The 6,000-nt window shown below is 29.9% G+C and overlaps 1 protein-coding gene across 1 annotated transcript in view; it reads left to right on the top strand.

Moving 5' to 3' along the window:
* Window positions 1-5,785: 5,785 nt before the first annotated feature.
* GDPD4 (glycerophosphodiester phosphodiesterase domain containing 4) overlaps window positions 5,786-6,000 on the top strand; it is a 71,698-nt gene continuing 71,483 nt past the window's right edge. Inside the window, exon 1 of the mRNA XM_044287889.1 lies at window positions 5,786-5,925. The gene's annotated coding sequence lies outside the window, so the exon portion shown is untranslated. The remainder of the gene's footprint in view (window positions 5,926-6,000) is intronic.

The following is a 6,000-nucleotide window of genomic DNA, read 5'->3' as shown; positions in this document are numbered from 1 at the left end:
CTTGTACATAGGAGCAGTATTATAGTAGTTATATTCTTGTACATAGGAGCAGTATTATAGTAGTTATATTTGTACATAGGAGCAGTATTATAGTAGTTATATTCTTGTACATAGGAGCAGTATTATAGTAGTTATATTCTTGTACATAGGAGCAGTATTATAGTAGTTATATTCTTGTACATAGGAGCAGTATTATAGTAGTTATATTCTTGTACATAGGAGCAGTATTATAGTAGTTATATTCTTGTACATAGGAGCAGTATTATAGTAGTTATATTCTTGTACATAGGAGCAGTATTATAGTAGTTATATTCTTGTACATAGGAGCAGTATTATAGTAGTTATATTCTTGTACATAGGAGCAGTATTATAGTAGTTATATTCTTGTACATAGGAGCAGTATTATAGTAGTATATTCTTGTACATAGGAGGCAGTATTATAGTAGTTATATTCTTGTACATAGGAGCAGTATTATAGTAGTTATATTCTTGTACATAGGAGCAGTATTATAGTAGTTTATTCTTGTACATAGGAGCAGTATTATAGTAGTTATATTCTTGTACATAGGAGCAGTATTATAGTAGTTATATTCTTGTACATAGGAGCAGTATTATAGTAGTTATATCTTGTACATAGGAGCAGTATTATAGTAGTTATATTCTTGTACATAGGAGCAGTATTATAGTTATATTCTTGTACATAGGAGCAGTATTATAGTAGTTATATTCTTGTACATAGGAGCAGTATTATAGTAGTTATATTCTTGTACATAGGAGCAGTATATAGTAGTTATATTCTTGTACATAGGAGCAGTATTATAGTAGTTATATTCTTGTACATAGGAGCAGTATTATAGTAGTTATTTTTGTACATAGGAGCAGTATTATAGTAGTTATATTCTTGTACATAGGAGCAGTATTATAGTAGTTATATCTTGTACATAGGAGCAGTATTATAGTAGTTATATTCTTGTACATAGGGCAGTATTATAGTAGTTATATTCTTGTACATAGGAGCAGTATTATAGTAGTTATATTCTTGTACATAGGAGCAGTATTATAGTAGTTATATTCTTGTACATAGGAGCAGTATTTAGTAGTTATATTCTTGTACATAGGGCAGTATTATAGTAGTTATATTCTTGTACATAGGAGCAGTATTATAGTAGTTATATTCTTGTACATAGGAGCAGTATTATAGTAGTTATATTCTTGTACATAGGAGCAGTATTATAGTAGTTATATTCTTGTACATAGGAGCAGTATTATAGTAGTTATATTCTTGTACATAGGGCAGTATTATAGTAGTTATATTCTTGTACATAGGGCAGTATTATAGTAGTTATATTCTTGTACATAGGGGCAGTATTATAGTAGTATATTCTTGTACATAGGAGCAGTATTATAGTAGTTATATTCTTGTACATAGGAGCAGTATTATAGTAGTTATATTCTTGTACATAGGAGCAGTATTATAGTTATATTCTTGTACATAGGAGCAGTTAGTATTAGTTTGTATTCTTTACATAGAGCAGTATTATAGTAGTTATATTCTTGTACATAGGAGCAGTATATAGTAGTTATATTCTTGTACATAGGAGCAGTATTATAGTAGTTATATTCTTGTACATAGAGCAGTATTATAGTAGTTATATTCTTGTACATAGGAGCAGTATTATAGTAGTTATATTCTTGTACATAGGAGGCAGTATTATAGTAGTTATATTCTTGTACATAGGAGCAGTATTATAGTAGTTATATTCTTGTACATAGGAGCAGTATTATAGTAGTTATATTCTTGTACATAGGAGCAGTATTATAGTAGTTATATTCTTGTACATAGGAGCAGTATTATAGTAGTTATATTCTTGTACATAGGAGCAGTATTATAGTAGTTATATTCTTGTACATAGGAGCAGTATTATAGTAGTTATATTCTTGTACATAGGAGCAGTATTATAGTAGTTATATTCTTGTACATAGGAGCAGTATTATAGTTTATATTCTTGTACATAGGAGCAGTATTATAGTAGTTATATTCTTGTACATAGGAGCAGTATTATAGTAGTTATATTCTTGTACATAGGAGCAGTATTATAGTAGTTATATTCTTGTATAGGAGCAGTATTATAATAGTTATATTCTTGTACATAGGAGCAGTATTATAGTAGTTATATTCTTGTACATAGGAGCAGTATTATAGTAGTTATATTCTTGTACATAGGAGCAGTATTATAGTAGTTATATTCTTGTACTGTACATAGGAGCAGTATTATAATAGTTATATTCTTGTACATAGGAGCAGTATTATAGTAGTTATATTCTTGTACATAGGAGCAGTATTATAGTAGTTATATTCTTGTACATAGGAGCAGTATTATAGTAGTTATATTCTTGTACATAGGAGCAGTATTATAGTAGTTATATTCTTGTACATAGGAGCAGTATTATAGTAGTTTATTCTTGTACATAGGAGCAGTATTATAGTAGTTATATTCTTGTACATAGGAGCAGTATTATAGTAGTTATATTCTTGTACATAGGAGCAGTATTATAGTAGTTATATTCTTGTACATAGGAGCAGTATTATAGTAGTTATATTCTTGTACATAGGCAGTATTATAGTAGTTATATTCTTGTACATAGGAGCAGTATTATAGTTATATTCTTGTACATAGGAGCAGTATTATAGTAGTTATATTCTTGTACATAGGAGCAGTATTATAGTAGTTATATTCTTGTACATAGGAGCAGTATTATAGTAGTTATATTCTTGTACATAGGAGCAGTATTATAGTAGTTATATTCTTGTACATAGGAGCAGTATTATAGTAGTTATATTCTTGTACATAGGAGCAGTATTATAGTATTATATTCTTGTACATAGGAGCAGTATTATAGTAGTTATATTCTTGTACATAGGAGCAGTATTATAGTAGTTATATTCTTGTACATAGGAGCAGTATTATAGTAGTTATATTCTTGTACATAGGAGCAGTATTATAGTAGTTATATTCTTGTACATAGGAGCAGTATTATAGTAGTTATATTCTTGTACATAGGAGCAGTATTATAGTAGTTATATTCTTGTACATAGGAGCAGTATTATAGTAGTTATATTCTTGTACATAGGAGCAGTATTATAGTAGTTATATTCTTGTACATAGGAGCAGTATTATAGTAGTTATATTCTTGTACATAGGAGCAGTATTATAGTAGTTATATTCTTGTACATAGGAGCAGTATTATAGTAGTTATATTCTTGTACATAGGAGCAGTATTATAGTAGTTATATTCTTGTACATAGGAGCAGTATTATAGTAGTTATATTCTTGTACATAGGAGCAGTATTATAGTAGTTATATTCTTGTACATAGGAGCAGTATTATAGTAGTTATATTTGTACATAGGAGCAGTATTATAGTAGTTATATTCTTGTACATAGGAGCAGTATTATAGTAGTTATATTCTTGTACATAGGAGCAGTATTATTAGTTATATTCTTGTACATAGGAGCAGTATTATAGTAGTTATATTCTTGTACATAGGAGCAGTATTATAGTTTATATTCTTGTACATAGGAGCAGTATTATAGTAGTTATATTCTTGTACATAGGAGCAGTATTATAGTAGTTATATTCTTGTACATAGGAGCTTATAGTAGTTTATTCTTGTACATAGGAGCAGTATTATAGTAGTTATATTCTTGTACATAGGAGCAGTATTATAGTAGTTATATTCTTGTACATAGGAGCAGTATTATAGTAGTTATATTCTTGTACATAGGCAGTATTAGTAGTTATATTCTTGTACATAGGAGCAGTATTATAGTAGTTATATTCTTGTACATAGGAGCAGTATTATAGTAGTTATATTCTTGTACATAGGAGCAGTATTATAGTAGTTATATTCTTGTACATAGGAGCAGTATTAGTAGTTATATTCTTGTACATAGGAGGTATTATAGTAGTTATATTCTTGTACATAGGAGCAGTATTATAGTAGTTATATTCTTGTACATAGGAGCAGTATTAGTAGTTATATTCTTGTACATAGGAGCAGTATTATAGTAGTTATATTCTTGTACATAGGAGCAGTATTATAGTAGTTATATTCTTGTACATAGGAGCAGTATTATAGTAGTTATATTCTTGTACATAGGAGCAGTATTATAGTAGTTATATTCTTGTACATAGGAGCAGTATTATAGTAGTTATATTCTTGTACATAGGGCAATAATATCGTAGTTATATTTTGTACTAGGAGGCAGATTATAGTAGTTATATTCTTGTACATCGGAGCAGATTATAGTAGTTATATTCTTGTAGATAGGAGGCAGTATTTAGTAGTTTATTCTTGTGATAGGAAGGCAGTATTATAGTAGTTATATTCTTGTACAATAGGAGCATTATTATAGTCGTTAATTCTTGTAGATAGGAGGCAGTAGATAGTAGTTATATTCTTTACAGAGGGCAGTATTATAGTAGTTATTTCTAGTACATAGGAAGCAGTATTCTGTAGTTATTCTTGTACATAGGCAGCAGTATTATAGTAGTTTATATTCTTGTAACATAGGAGGGCAGTATCCTATAGTAGTTCTTAATCTTGTAACATAGGAGGCAGTATTATAGTAGTTATATTCTTTGACAATTTTCTTTTTATTGAAAAGCATATCAAAATTGCATACCACAACGGTTTACATTGATGCAGACAATGGAATACAGCATGTACAATACAAAAGTGCATTTCAACAGTCCGTCAGCCTGGGGACAGGATCCTAAATACAAAATCTTCGTAGTGATGACAACAACAGTGATATACATCCTAGATCAAGTGCAGGGAGGATAAACATATCCTGTTATCCATATAATATCCCTAGGCTACGGATGCTCATTTGAATATGCAAAGGACCTTGCAGTATGACAAGTAAATAATATGGCTTAATAGTAGTTATATTCTGGTACATAGGAGGCAGTATTATAGTAGTTATATTCTTGTACATAGGAGTCAGTATCATAGTAGTTATATTATAATACATAGGAGGCAGTATTATAGTAGTTATATTCTTGTACATAGGAGCAGTATTATAGTAGTTATATTCTTGTACATAGGAGCAGTATTATAGTAGTTATATTCTTGTACATAGGAGCAGTATTATAGTAGTTATATTCTTGTACATAGGAGCAGTATTATAGTAGTTATATTCTTGTACATAGGGGCAGTATTATAGTAGTTATATTCTTGTACATAGGAGCAGTATTATAGTAGTTATATTCTTGTACATAGGAGCAGTATTATAGTAGTTATATTCTTGTACATAGGAGCAGTATTATAGTAGTTATATTCTTGTACATAGGAGCAGTATTATAGTAGTTATATTCTTGTACATAGGAGGCAGTATTATAGTAGTTATATTCTTGTACATAGGAGGCAGTATTATAGCAGTTATATTCTTGTACATAGGAGTCAGTATTATAGTAGTTATATTCTTGTACATAGAGAGCAGTATTATAGTAGTTATATTCTTGTACATATGAGGCAGTATTATAGTAGCATTTATATTCTTTTGTTACTGTATAAGCTAGAACTTGTGTTTTATTCTCAAGAACTCCAATCTCCTTGCTGCTAACTGTTTCACAACTATCCTGCATGCAAGTGGTATTTTAATATAGCAACAGTATTACTTGTGTAAATGGGGATTAAAGATTTAATATAATGTTTCTGACGTTACGTAAATCCCCCATCTGCAAATCTATGCAGGTTTTCTTTGCCGGACAGGAAGATTCCCAAGGACAATGCTATTGGTACAATTAAAGGGACTTATGTCTTCTCTCCATTTAAGCTGGGGAGAAGCTGACGGTAGTGTTTGCTATTGAAGGATGATGGACAGGAGGCGGAAAAACTAAATTCAAGCTCCAGATATGTGTACGTTCATATTTTTATGTACTTTATGTATTTGTTCGGTTTTGCTTATTATTAGCGGCTCTGTGATATTCAGGA

The sequence above is a fragment of the Bufo gargarizans genome, chromosome 3 (assembly GCF_014858855.1).
Source record: "Bufo gargarizans isolate SCDJY-AF-19 chromosome 3, ASM1485885v1, whole genome shotgun sequence".
NCBI classification, from domain to species: Eukaryota; Metazoa; Chordata; class Amphibia; order Anura; family Bufonidae; genus Bufo; species Bufo gargarizans.
The sequence above is the reverse complement of the archived record's forward strand: the minus strand, read 5'-3'. Positions and strand labels throughout refer to the sequence as shown.